Source organism: Mus caroli, chromosome 15 (assembly GCF_900094665.2).
Source record: "Mus caroli chromosome 15, CAROLI_EIJ_v1.1, whole genome shotgun sequence".
Taxonomy (NCBI): Eukaryota; Metazoa; Chordata; class Mammalia; order Rodentia; family Muridae; genus Mus; species Mus caroli.
In genome coordinates, this window is record NC_034584.1 from 57,878,331 (window position 1) to 57,893,080 (window position 14,750).

At 36.5% G+C, this 14,750-nt stretch overlaps 1 protein-coding gene across 4 annotated transcripts in view; it reads right to left on the reverse strand.

Moving 5' to 3' along the window:
* Fam49b (family with sequence similarity 49 member B) overlaps positions 1–14,750 on the reverse strand; it is a 130,851-nt gene that overhangs the window by 33,460 nt on the left and 82,641 nt on the right. For all 4 annotated transcript variants that reach the window (XM_021183989.2, XM_029469390.1, XM_029469393.1 and 1 more), the window contains one exon: positions 8,190–8,228. The gene's annotated coding sequence lies outside the window, so the exon portion shown is untranslated. The remainder of the gene's footprint in view (positions 1–8,189; positions 8,229–14,750) is intronic.

Below are 14,750 nucleotides of genomic sequence, written 5' to 3' on the forward strand. Positions count from 1 at the left end.
ACTTCATCTTTTCCAATTTGTATCCCTTTGATCTCCTTTTGTTGTCGAATTGCTCTGGCTAGGACTTCAAGTACAATGTTGAATAGGTATGGAGAAATAAACTTTACTTATAAAGCTATGAAGTCATGTATAAAAAATATAAGAAATTGAGAGATCAGTATATGAAATTAGAAGTGAATCATAACAATGGTACTATATCTGACTTTCATAGCACCTGAGTTTAACTAGAATGGCTTTCAGCCATCATAGCTAACAAAGTATGCAGGCAATACAAGAGTATTCAGAATGCTGTGAGGGAAACGCTCAATACTCCTCTTAAAATATATTATCATTAAACAACTACAGTATTCAAAATTCACTTTTTAAAAACATCTATCTATCTATCTATCTATCTATCTATCTATCTATCTATCTATCTATTATGTACACAGTGTTCAGCCTGCATCTATCTATCTATCTATCTATCTATCTATCTATTATGTACACAGTGTTCAGCCTGCATTTATGCCTGCATACCAGAAGAGGATCCACCACGTGGTTGCTGGGAACTGAACTGAGGACTTCTGAAGAGCAGTCAATGCTCTCAACCTCTGAGCCATCTCTCCAGCTCAAAATTCACTTTCTTAAACCTAATACTTTTTAAAATTCATAACAGCAATAATCACATAATTTTATACTTCATTTCAAGACCTCAAAATGTAGCCAATTCATTACAATTCACACCATGAATATTCAATATTAAAAGCAGTCTTATTTAAGTATCAAAATGTCATCCTTGATGTTTTTTCAAGTAGCATTTTCCTTTGAATTATGGCTTTCTTTGCATGTCATATTCCAAAATAAACATATGCCAATAGTTTTGATAATGATTAATCTGGAAACATAGCCTTTTAAAATGATTTTCTTCTAGTATAGATTCCAAAGTTGTACTATACAAACTTAAGGGGAAGGAACAATAGGAGTGCTGCCGATGGATGTGTAAATAGGTATGGCTACGTTGAGAAAAAGTTTGGTGTTCAATGCAAAGTACATGTGCTATATGTATCCAAAGAATTACAAAACAGTACAAATTAAATCTAGCTACAAATCCCTTAAATGAGAAACAACACAGAGTATGGGAACTAAGTCAGGAAACTCTATGTGATAACATTAAAAGATATGTTACATATAGTAGCTATTCGCAGGGGAATAACCATAACACTGGGTAACTTCAAGGTTCCAATAATGTTCTAGCTCCTCAACTACTGGTATATTCAAGGAATTCTCTTATTTTAAATTACTATAGTGTACAATTAAGGTAGAAAGCATTTTAAAATGTGGTCAGTGACTACAGAGCACATGGGTTTCAATCAAACGTACCTAAGCAAAAAGCTTGGATTAGAATTCAGACACGTTCTCTTATTCCTAATACAAATGCTACACATCATAGATGGTCTATTTTATTTGATTTAACATTACATAAAGGCCCAAATGGTTTTATATGTATTATATATTATCTGGTACTGTTGGTAGTTAATGACAATCTAGAATTGAGGGATTCATTGACAAATGGAGAAAACAGATTCATAATGTGAAATGAGCAAAGGAAATCATGAACAAAGTGGAGCATCTCATCCAGTCTCAGTGAGGCTGGGAAAGACTATCCAGAGAGAATTGGGCTTTAATCCTTTAAGCTGAGAAATAGCTGAAAATACACAACAAAAAATAAACTACATGCCCTCTTTTTGTGTTTACACAACCTGTAAATGATATTTCCCCACATCCCAGTTTCGGCTAGATATGCCAATGGAAGGCTCTGGAAGGCAAAGAGAAGGCAGGAGGAAACCAAAAGTACCCAGGCCGGACAGGTTAGCAACTGCTGAATAGTGGGAATGGGGTGATGGCAGCAAACTGTCTTTAATTTTCCTTTTTCTGTAGGTGGAGTCAATACTGAACCTACAGCTTTGGGTATGCTAGGCAAAAACTCCACCACTGACTTTTGTCCCTAGTACTCTTGTTATTTTAGAGGAATGAGTCTCACTAATTTGTCCAGGCTAGTCTTGAATTTGTGATTCTCCTGCTGTACTGGCTATTTTTGTGTCAACTTGACACAGCTGAGTTATCACAGAGAAAGGGGCTTCAGTTGAGGAAATGCCTCCATGAGATCCAACTGTAAGGCAAACTCAATTAGTGATCAAGGGGGAAAGGCCCCTTGTGCGTGATACCATCTCTGAGCTGGTAGTCTTGGTTTCTATAAGAACGCAGGCTGAGAAAGCCAGGGGAGGCAAGCCAGTAAAGAACATCCCTCCATGGCCTCTGCATCAGCTCCTGCTCCCTGACCTGTTTTGAGTTCCAGTCCTGACTTCCTTTGGTGATGAACAGCAGCATGGAAGTGTAAGCCGAATAAACCCTTTCCTCCCCAACTTGCTTCTTGGTCATGATGTTTGTGCAGGAATAGAAACCCTGACTAAGACACCTGCCTTAGCTTCCTGAATAGCTGTAATTATAGGTCTATCTTGGATTTCTTTCCTTTTCACTGCTCTATTTCATCCTATATTGGGTTGTTGCAATTTTTCTAATACCTTTTAATTAGAAATTCTCTGTATCATATTCTGTTTTTAAAAATTCCCAAGCTGATCTGGTTTTTTGTTGTTTTGTTGTTGTTGTTGTTTTTTAACTCAACGCTAACTGGTCTGCCACTATTTTTTCCCCTGAGTTTTAAGAATTCTAAATAAGGACTTCTATAATACTAGTTTTTATGCCTACATAATAGGGAACTGCTTCCTCATTTAGTCCCTAACATTTCTTAACTTTGCTCATGTGTTATTTATAGTAACAGCTCAATTTGTCACCTTTTCTTTATGCTCAGTGCTAAGTAGTAATTCTGAAGAATTACTCTTCAGAATTGCCTCACCTATTATTCTTAGCCTTTAATTCTGTGTGGTTATCAAATTCTACAAAAATTATCAAGTGGGCTGGGGAGATAAGTCACTAAAGTAGTTGCCAAAAACCATGAGGCTCTCAGTTTAAATCTGTAGTTGTCTGAGTAAGAATGGCCCCATGGACTCATATATTTGAATGAATAGAGTAGCATTAGGAGGTGCGGCATTGCTAGAGAAAAGTATGTCACTAGGGGTGGCTTTGAGATTTCAAAATGTTCATCCCAGGACCAGTGTCTCTCTTCCTGCTGCCTGTTGATCCAGATGCAGACCATGTCCACCTGCTGCAGGCTCCCTTCACACCATGATAAAGGAAACCTCTAAATGTAAGCAGCCTCAATTAAATGCTTTTCTTTTATAAGAGCTGCTGTGGTCATGGCATCTTTTACAGCAATAGGACAATGGCTAAGCCAGGTCACAGAACCCATGCACAAAAGTTGGGTACTGAAGAAACATGCAGATCTGTGGGATTGACTGGTCACATTGTACAGCCTACCTACCAAGCTCCAGGCTAATGAGGGCCTGTTCTAACAATCAAAGTGGATGACATCTGAAGAACACCATCTGAGGTTGAACTCTGGCCTCTGTGCACCCATATGAACATGTATAAGCACATATGGATTAATAGCCACACCTTTTATTCCCACCCCTACAAATTCCTAAAGAGATTTTTATTTACATTTACTATATACTTTATTCAAGCAGAACTATGTCACCTTACAATATCTCAACTACATTGTCACTAATCTATGAATACAGTAAATTGAGTTCCTTTTCTACTGCTAAACCATTTTTTAATTCACTAAGATCAAAACATTTTTAAAGTGTCTATGGTTAGATTCTCTTAGGTCTCTAGATCTTTAGGTACTTTTAGATTTGGTTCATATTTTTTGTTCTTTGCTCTAATATGCTTATTAGATAATTACCATGCATGGCTTCCTAACATTCTGCTTTAGATTATATGCAAGATTGGTTTGCAATTTCTGTCTCTGCACTTGAATGACATTTTTATCAGGGCTATTTTATATATACGCTCTTCATATCCCTTAGAGTGGTTTATAAACTACAAAACATGTTAGTTCCACAATGAGTTTAACAGCAAAGTTGGCCAAAACTGTAGGCAGTATTCATCTTTTTCATGTTTCAAACTATTTTATAGCAGACACACTCTCACAGCTCATTTCAACAAATATTTATTGAATTCATGGACTTTTTGGTGAGTATGTCAAAAAAAACTTATTCATCAAAAAAGCAAATAGATGAATGAGAATCACCCCATAAAACACTATAAATTTATAAGTTAAGAAATAAGCTTATAAACTGTGTTACCTATGAAATTATTATTCAAATACAAATTCCACAAAGATTGTAGAAATCAAGAGCAAGGCTGGAGAGCAGTGTTTATTGCTAAGATACTAAATTGGCAGAGACTGTAAGAGTTTTCCATGAAGCTCTTTCCGATCACCAAACTCATCATCTTCAATAGTGGTGAACATGTTTATAAACATTATAGCAAGGGCCAAAATAAGTAATACTAACATTATCAATAAAAACATTGTTTCTAGTTTTTGCACGGAGAATAAGGTCTACAGAAACATTATTGTCCACTCCACACCAGCATTCCATGCCATGCCCTTAGACTTCTTAGGAATAAAAGAGAGAGGAGCTCAGAAATCTGCCAGAATTTCCCAAGTAGGAATACAAGTCCAGTGCTAACCTCACTATGGCTGAAACAGTGAGACCTTTAAATTGTGTTTCCACTTTCTTCTTCTCCTCATAATTTCTATTAAGAGGTAAAGTATTCTATTAAGTCAGGTGTCCCTTATTTCCTATGTGGATCAAGGTTTCTTAAGTTAATATCCCTGTAAGATCTAAAACACATCAAATAGTTTTTACATTTGGTTACCAATAATCATGGTACCCAATAATCTTAAACCAGAAAGGGACCATCCATGCTAAAATGGGAGGCTCAATCAATCATAGCCATTTTTATCATAGTTCGAATTTCCCCTGTAGCATCCAAGTAGCTATTCAGCTACTGTTTAAATGTTCTTTATAGAACTTATTTAGCTTTCAGCCATTTCAACAGGAAATGTGTCACTGTAGGGATGGGGTTTGAGACCCTCCTCTTAGCTGCCTGAAAGACAGCAGTCTTCTCCTGTTTGTCTTCTGAACAAGATGTAGAACTCTCAGCTCCTCTAGCACCATGCTTGCCTGGATGCTGCCATGCTTCCTGCCTTCATAATGGACTAAACCTCTGAACCTGTAAGCCAGCTCCAATTAAACATTGTACTTTATAACAGTTGCCTTGGTCATGGTACCCATTCACAGCAATGGAAACCCTAACTAAGACAGTACTTAAATAGTCTTATGAATCATTATCTCTTACAATGCTAATTGGACTCTGTCAGTGGCCATCATTACAAGGTTACATTGTCAAGTAGGTGGTAATTACAAATAAATACATTGTTTTTTTTTCATTATATCAGTTTAAAAAATATTGTCTTACTTCATTTTAAGAGTATAAACAAACTCCCTGGGTAAATTTTATTTTATGAGACAGGATTCACTATGTAGCCCTGGTAAGCCTCAAATTCCAAGGCATTTAAAGTAACAATGTAAATGCTGGTGCTTCTATTTTTTTTAAAGGCAAATTTATAGACAAAAAGTAAAAATGTATTTTCTTAATAGCATAGAATTTTAAATAATTTAAAACCATTATAAGACCAAATGTAGTATGCATATATCATATAAATTTAACAAAGTATGTCACTATTACAGCTTTTAAAGTTGCAATAACACACACACACATAAACACACATATCTTAATATATCTTATATAGCATGTAAGTTAGACATACATATACGAGCCAAAGTTTAACTCATTTATTGTTTTAATATTCCTACCATATGTTCAAAGTTTCTGGGAGGGATAAAAAAGAAAAGAACATAAATGAAAGAGGACAGAAGCATGCATACCAAGTAAAGAATGTGTGAAAATGTTGGGAAAAACTCAACTTCTGAATCTTGTGAAAGAAACCTAAGAACCAGAGAAATTCAGTGATTTAGGTCAAACCAGCAACTAGTGGAACAGTAGTAGTGTTTCCTTTAAGAAACCTGGAACTGCATTTTGTAAGAACATGTTTAAGATGGAGTACTGAAGCCAGATCATACTTACAGAAAGAACTCAGTATCACCATAATACAATTGTGGCCCCTTTAAAACTAATGTTGGTGGTGCTTTTGCAATCAACCAAATTGCCATAGATCTCCATTCCCTGAACCTGAAAATGCCTATCAAATGTTCTTTCCCAAAACATATTGTTTCCGTTGTTACTGACCAGCAAACAGAATTGTCTTCAAAGCCTTTTCACAAACTTCTAATCTATACTATTAGGGTATTTCAAAGGAATGGACATACACACCCTACACACCCTCTTCATTGGAGACAAGGTCTCTCTATCTGCACCTCAAGTAACTGCTAGCCACAAATTTGCATTGCTCCTCTCCTGTCTCAACCTCCAGAAAGCTGGGTCTATATACAGTCTTACAACCATACCAGGCAGCTCTTTCCTTTTAAGCTCAGTTATATAGGATCAGGAGAACTACACTCACTGAGCAAGAGTGAGAAAGAAGGAGGATGTGGTTTCTCACTGTTCAGAGACTGCAATGTCTATGAAACGGAACAGGAAATGTTTTACCAACTTCTACATGAAAAATGAGCACGTCTTTTCATCAAGATTATAGTCAATAAGTATAGCAAAATTAGTTTCCATAAACTTGTTACTAATTAAAATTGCAAATATGTTTACAGTAGTTAGCAGTTATTCTACAGAAGTGATTCTCAACCTTCCTAATGCTGCAACCCTTTAATATAGTTCCTCATGTGTGGTAACCCCAAACATAAAGTTATTTTCATTGTTACTTCATTACTGTAATTTTGCTACTGTTATGTATCAAACTGTAAATATCTGTATTTTTCAATAGATTTAGGCAACCAAGTAAATGGGTCACAACCCACAGGTTGAGAACTGCTGTTCTAAAGCTTATAATCTGGTGAAAGGACAGATTAGCCTACCACAATCTGCATATGTGTGACAGTATTTCAATTTAACTGGGTTCCTCACATAAGCATGAGTCATTAGGACCATTACTGTGGGTCAGAGGTCACAGGCTCCTACAGATTACCAAAGATGTCCTTAGCATGACAACTGGTGACACAGATCAGGGAAATAATGACAATTCTGAGGGGTCCTCATTGGGACTATCATATCTCCTCTAATAAAATGACTAGTTTTGAAATATAAGTATGTTTTCCTTTGTAATTTAGAAGAGGACAGAATTTTAAGATAAAATATTTATCTTAAAATATTTTAAATTATTTAAACATTTAAACATTAGATATTTTAAAATACCTTAAAATTTTAAAATAAAAATAAATTTTCTACAACACATTTTTAACTAGAAAACCACAAAATACACATATAAAACTAAGATTTTAAAATATCTATACATTTCTGAAAGTAAAAGATTGGCAAAATAAATAATCCAAGGATTACAAATATTTATGTACTCAAGACCCATTAATGGCAATTGTATGTTTAGCATTCATTACTTCTAAGATTTCAAAACATTTTTACTTAATCTTTGCTATTTCATATGCATGGGTCGATGTACATATGTATGTCTGAGTGTGCACCTGGAGATCAGAGGACACCTTGCCAGAACTAGTCATTTGCTTCTTCCATTTAGGTTCTGGAACTCCAACTCACATTCAGACTCACAGCGAGTACTGTCACCTCCTGAGCCATTTCACTGAAACCTTCAGACATTTTTCTTAAAGGACTAAAACTAACAACAAGATCGAATTCTTATTTAAGATGATGTATAAAAGTTTCTTTCTCTCTAATTCTAAATGGATAGGTACCATATTTCCCCCTCTCACTTATTATACTATTAAAGTTTTATCTTGAACTTTTATTGATCAATTCTACTTGTTATAGAGATAGAAATCCCCCCCCCCAAAAAAAAACCCATATACCTCTCCTACTTGAAGGGCTGTAAGTAGAAGTTCTAATTAATTTATATGTTCCCCATTACTCCCTGAGACAGAAATTATACAATATTATCTACATATACTTTTAGTAAGTTTTATATTGACTTCAATATATAAAAAAACTTTTCCCTAAATGATATTTTCTTAATGTAGGTTTATATTCATTTTATATTTCACATATGTCTCAACAATCATTTCCCCCAAAGACATATTTACCTTCAGCCAGTGCTGGTGATTCTGTCCTTGTCCTTCTATCTGTTTAAAGAAGAGAAAGGGAAGAAGAGTCTAAGACATCATTATACTTCCAAGTACGTCATTACAACAAACCTCAACCCTAAGTACCCAAGTTCCCCAGAACCACATACAAAGCCGAACACAGTGGTATTTGACTTATCATTCCAGAGTCAGAGAAGAAGGGAATGCAGAGACTCTTCCAAGCTCACTAGACTGCAAGCCTACCCAAATTGCTTCAGGTTCAGTTAAAGACTAGCACACATATCACACACACACACTCGCCCCCCTCTCTCTCAAGTGAAGAGTAGTTGAAGAAAATTACCCGACTTTGATCTCTAGCCTCTACATATACACACACAACCACCTACACAAAAAAGCACATATATTACATATACACACCACATCATACATTCATGAAATGTGGTAACATGTGTATTTCCTTGGATGAATCCAACCACTGTATATGAAGGGCCTACTATAAGTATCATATTAGCCCTATAAGAGCATAAATAAATGATCAAACAGCAAGGATGTAGCATTCAAGACACTCAGTATACCAAGAACATAACTCAATACTCATCATAGAATATGAAAAAGTTAACTAGAGACACAATTGGAAATTTCTCTCTATCATTATCACAGGGGCCAAAGGGATCTATTTGTACTTCTTACCATAGTTGAAGCTCACCTGGTGAGAAAGTCTTCAATGCCTGTCTTAATCGAGGTGTTAAAACACACATTCCAATAATAACAGCTCATCATTTGCTACTGGCAGATTTGGCAAAAACCAAAGTTAAGCCACAATGTGCTTTCAAGTGGGTTTTACCGCTTCAAAATGACTGTATTATAATTCTGCAACTAAGAACACCTGTAAGATAACCATTGTAACTGCTCATGTCATGTATAAAATTATCTAACCGCTGACTTCTATGTGGAGATTTCTTTCTTTGATAGTTTATTTTAGAACTCAGGAGTCCTGGATTTAAAAAACACAATTTCCATGAAATATTACTGGGTAGCATCTTGAGGACATGTGGCACTGTGTTCCCAGATGGCAAATGATCTTATGCTTAACACTGTCCCCTACATGCTAAAATATGTCTCTGATTTTAATTAAGTCAGTCAACAGATGGAAGGAAGCAAAAACTGCAAAGAAAGTCCATTTGTCCAAGTCTTCCAAATCAGTTGTTTGCTTGCTTTCTTTTTTTTTTTAAAGGGGGACAGGGGTGGGAAAGAAAAGGCCTTCTACAGGGGATGCAGGACAGCTCTGCAGAACTCTAAGCATTGACTGCTTACTCCTTACTTTAGAACAGTGTGTTAAACTTACCATGGGGAGAAGAGGTAAAGAACGGGCCAGAAACTAATCCTAACAACCATAAAGCCCTATGGATACCACTTCATAGTGCAAACAAGAGGACAAATATCAATGACCTAGTAATGAGAATAGTGTCTTTTCTTATCCAGTGCCAACTAAGCCAGCAGCTACTGCAATTAAGCCACAAAAAGGATAAATCAACTAAAGCAACTTGACCCTTGGAGAAGAAGACCAAGTCACTCAGGAATCAGCCTCTGCAGTGCTCGCTAAAAGGAAGGAAGACCAAGAAGATGAGAATGAGTCTTTTTCTACTGACTTCTGCTAGCCATCTATTGTGATTTTGACCACCATCGAAGAGACAGCACAGCAAATGGGCAACACAGGACATCTTACTCCAATGGAATCTCAATTGCATTTCCTGTGGCTCATAGACTCCACAATATTTTTGCCTAAGAAATGTCCATAAAATTCTGAATCCAGAGAGAGAAACAAACGTAGAAAGTAAAAGTGTTAACATTATAGACAACTTTTGACCAACAGGAGAGGAGATCTGAAAGATAAATACTCTCCTTGGCTCCTATTTGACGGCATAGTTTTCCTTTCTTTACAAAGACTTCTTCAAGAGTAAGTCAGTTGCTCATAGATGGTCTGCTCAATAATGCATCTTTGAATAGTCTTTTCTTCCCGTTTTACTTTTCCCCACCTTCCAACTATTTCTTAGTAACAGAACCCCAAAAAGACCCCTGCACTCAAGCCTGTCTGTCTTGTGCTATTTCTGAGGTCAAACCAGGTGATTTCCCTTCTAAACCATCCTACATCATTGGACAGTCCTTAATCTCCTTTCTTGATCTCCTCTTCCTTCAAACTCTGGAAATTGTCGTACCAAGGGCATATAGTCTTAGGTTCTTTGCTCCCTTCAGGATCTCATTCTGTCTCACAATTTTTCTGAACAGCTAGATAGCTCAAGCTTTCACATTGGGTCTAACTTGGTACTCACACTGTAAACACCTACTCAGTTTTTCCAACAGATAGTCACACTTTACATGTCCCAAACTGAGCTTTTCATTTTTATTACTCAAATTTGATCACTTGAAGCAACCTCCATCTCATGTGACAAATCAGCTTTCCCAGGTTCTCCAGTTAAATTCTGGGTTCCTTTCCACTTCTTTCTTTGCACTCCATGTCCTCCTACTCTAAAAGCCTCATCCCATTAGTTGTATTAAATCTATAAACTCTTGAAGTTCTACATTAAGTCACAAGTCAGCAAATACAGAGCTGTGACCACTTTAAGTAGAAGTGCTAACTAGGTGGGAGGCAGAAGCAGGCGGATTTCTGAGTTCGAGGCCAGCCTGGTCTACATAGTGAGTTCTAGACTGCCAGGGCTAAACCCTGTTTTGAAAAGAAAAGGGAAGAAAAAAAAAGTTTAAAAAAAAAAGTGCTAACTAGGGCATTGCACATATTTGTATGTTTTATCCAATAGTAAAGCAAACAAAATACTCTGCAAACTATCTTTAGTTATTAATCCATTGATCTGAAACCTCTGTCTCAGACTTCCCACTATCTAAAATGTATTACAGTATTAATTCTAAATCATTCGTTTCCATCTGCATACGTGAGCCACTCATGATCAAAGTCTAACATCACTGTGGTTATCCACAAGAAAGCTTCTTGGATCAATGTTATTGATACTAATGGAATGAACAATTTTACTTTCTTTTTCTTGCAAAAACAAGAAAAACAAGAAAAACTTTCCCTAACTATTGCAGCTACCCAGAAATAAGTGGCTTCTTGGCTAGCCACTTTAATAAACCACAGAGACAAACCAGAACCGCATGAATAAAACCATGAGGAAATTTGAAGTCATATTGTCAAGCTCTTAATAAACCAATATCTGATAAAACACCAGCAAGTATATTTACCTTTGGAACAAAACATCAAGTCATAAATACTAGGCAATATTTAAGTTGGGTAATCCAAGTACCACTTAGTATCTACAAACCAAGTATTAAAAATCATTTCTTAGCCTCCAGCAAAAGCTAAGGCATAAAAAGTTGTGACTTGAGAGCATTTGGTCACTGTATTAGAGCTACATAGTACTCAATAACTAGCTACAAAACCTAGGCACAAGATAAAACTGAACTCAATGTTTTTATGGTTTCCTTGACAATCAGGGAAACAACTTTCAAAGTCATCTTAGAAACAGAAAGGAGCATTTGGATTGATTAATGGGCCACCGACGAGGTTCAAAAGTCTGACAATAAATACTATAAAATATCCTATACTTCTTCAGAGAGAAGAATCAAACTGTAGCGGTTTGAATGAGAATAGCCCTAGTTGGTAAAACTACTTGGAATAGGAGATGTGGCCTTGGTGAAGGTATGTCACTGAGGGTAGGTTTTGAGGTTTCAAAAGCCCACACCATTCTGAGTGCAGTCCTCTTCCTGTTCTCCTTCACTCATACTTGTGGATCAGATGTAAACTCTTAGAAATGGCTCCAAAGTTATGTCTGCCTGCCGCCTTGCTCCCCACCATGATAGTCATGGACTGTACTACCTTCTTGAACTTTTAGCCCCAAATTAATTGTCTTCTTTTATAAGTTGACTCAGTCATGGCATTTCAACATAGCAATAGAGAAGTAACTAAGATACTAACCTATAAAAAATTTTATGCAACCAAAAAAAAAAAAGCTCGGTGTGGTGGCGCATGCCTTTAATCCCAGCACTCAAGAGGCAGGCAGCTTTCTGAGTTCGAGGCCAGCCTGGACTATAAAGTGAGTTCCAGGACAGCCAGGGCTACACAAAGAAAACCTGTCTCGGGGGGGAAAAAAAAGAGAGAGAGAGAAAAGAAAAGTTGGAAAAGGAAATATAAGTTCAAGAATATTCTAGTATGTACTCACTGATAAGTGGATATTAGCCCAAAAGTTTGGAATACCCAATATTCAATTCACAGACCATATGAAGCACAAGAAAAAGAAAGACTAAAATGTGGATGCTTCAGTGCTTCTTAGAAGGATGAACAAAATACTCACAGGAGGAAATTTAGAGACAAAGTGTGGAGCAGAGACTGAAGAAAAGGCCATCCAGAAACTGCCTCACCTGGGGATCCAACCCATATACAGCCACAAAACCCAGATGCTATTGTGGATGCTGGAAAGTGCTTGCTGATGGAAGCCTGTCTCCTGAGAGGCTCTGCCAGAGCCTGACAAATATAGAGACAGATGCTCAGGACTAACCATTGGACTGAGCACATGGTCCCCAGTGGAGGAGCTAGAGAAAGGACCCAAGGAGCTGAAGGGGTTTGCAGCCCCATGGAGAGAGTAACAGTGTCAATAAGCCAGACCATCCGGAGTTCCCAGGGATTGAACCACCATACACATGGAGGGACCCATGGTGCTGGCCACATATGTGGCAGAGGAAGGCCTTGTTGGACATCAGTGGGAGGAGAGGCCTTGGGCCTAAGGGTATTCCAGTGTAGGGGAATGCCAGGGTGGGAAGATGGGAGTGCGTGGGTGGGAGGGGGAGCACCCTCAAAGAGTCAGGGGGAAGGGGAATGGGATAGGGGGGTTCTGAAGGAAAGACCTAGAAAGGGGAAAACATTTGAAATGTAAATAAAGAAAATATCCTTTTTTTAAAAAAAAAAAGCATGTTCAAAAAAAAGAATATTCTAAAGATTTCTTTAATAAGTAATATTAGAATAATATCATGGAAAACTGAGACCCTTTGCAGCCAGTTCAGAACTAAATCTCAAAAAACTTGTCGTATTGACTACTGGAGTAATTTAAAGGGTGATAAGAAATTCGTGATAAAAAGCTGTTACCAGGTATTTAAAGCTAAAATGAGTCCTGGAGAGATGCTGAGTGGTTACAAGTGCTTTACTGTCACTACAGAAGACCTGGGTTTGGCACCCAGAAAGCACATGGCAGCTTACAACCCCCTGTAAGTCTAGCTTCAGGGGCTCCAACACCCTATTGAACTCCATGAACTCTTACACACAAAAATAAATTTAACTAAAAGTAAAGAATATACCAATGTTTTAAATAAGTTCTTCAATATTCATAGTCAGGAGGAAAACTTACAATAACTTAGAACAAGTAGAGAAAACAGTAAACACACACACACTCCCTAAAAATAAACTAGAAGTACTACAGCATGATTTAATGCATGGGTTCTGGAATAAGTAGAGTTGAGTTTCAATTATTTAAATTAATTTTTGTTGAGTGTTTCACTGTGTGTAAAGGGAACACTTGCACATAAGTTTCCTTTATTTGTAAAACAGCAAATATAATCTCAAAGAACATATGAGGATTAATGAAGATGATGTTTTATTGAACATGGTCATAACTGGTCTTATTTATCATTAAAAATAGAATAAGATATATATTATTTCATCACATTAGTATTATTATACTGTTAAAAATAACCATGTTGAAGATACACCAGCACTCAAATTTCTGAATAAAAATCTTGGCATTCAATGCATTTTATACCATGATTACTACTATACAATGGCCTTATCATCAAGGTATATAAAATATAACCACGGATTCTGTATACAAAGGTTCAACCAACTGTGGAGCCTAACAAATTAGGATGAAAACTATTCATGGATGACAAAAATTGTTTATGTTTTAAATGTATGCAGCTTTCCTTGTGGTTATTACAATGATAAGGTATAATTATGTAGCATTTATACTGTATTAGGTATTATGCATAATTTATACGTTATTTAAACTATATTATATAAATGACTTCCAGATGCTATGCAATTTTATGCAAGGAACTTGCATTTGTAGATTTTGGTATCTTCAGGAGTGGCCTTGGAACCAATGAGTATTTAGGGAAATTATTATCAATTTTAATTTTCAAGTATATTTTAATATTTTTAAATTGACAATATCAAAATATTTGCTGGGTGTGGAAGTATAGACCTGTAATTCAAGCACCTGGGAGGTTGAGGCCGGAAGATTGCCATGAGTTTGAGGTCAGCCTGTACAGTACAGTGAGTTCCAGGAGCACAAGCTACAGAACCAGACCATGTCCCAAAAAGAGAAAATAGCATACAAAATGGAAGAAAAATTTTACCAACTATCCATTATTCAGGGAATGAATATCTAGAATATATAAAGAACTTCAAGTAAAAAAAATACACACAGGCACATGCACATGCACTCACACATGATCTCATCCAATCAGCTGGGCATGTAGCTAATCTCAGCTCCAAGAGTACTT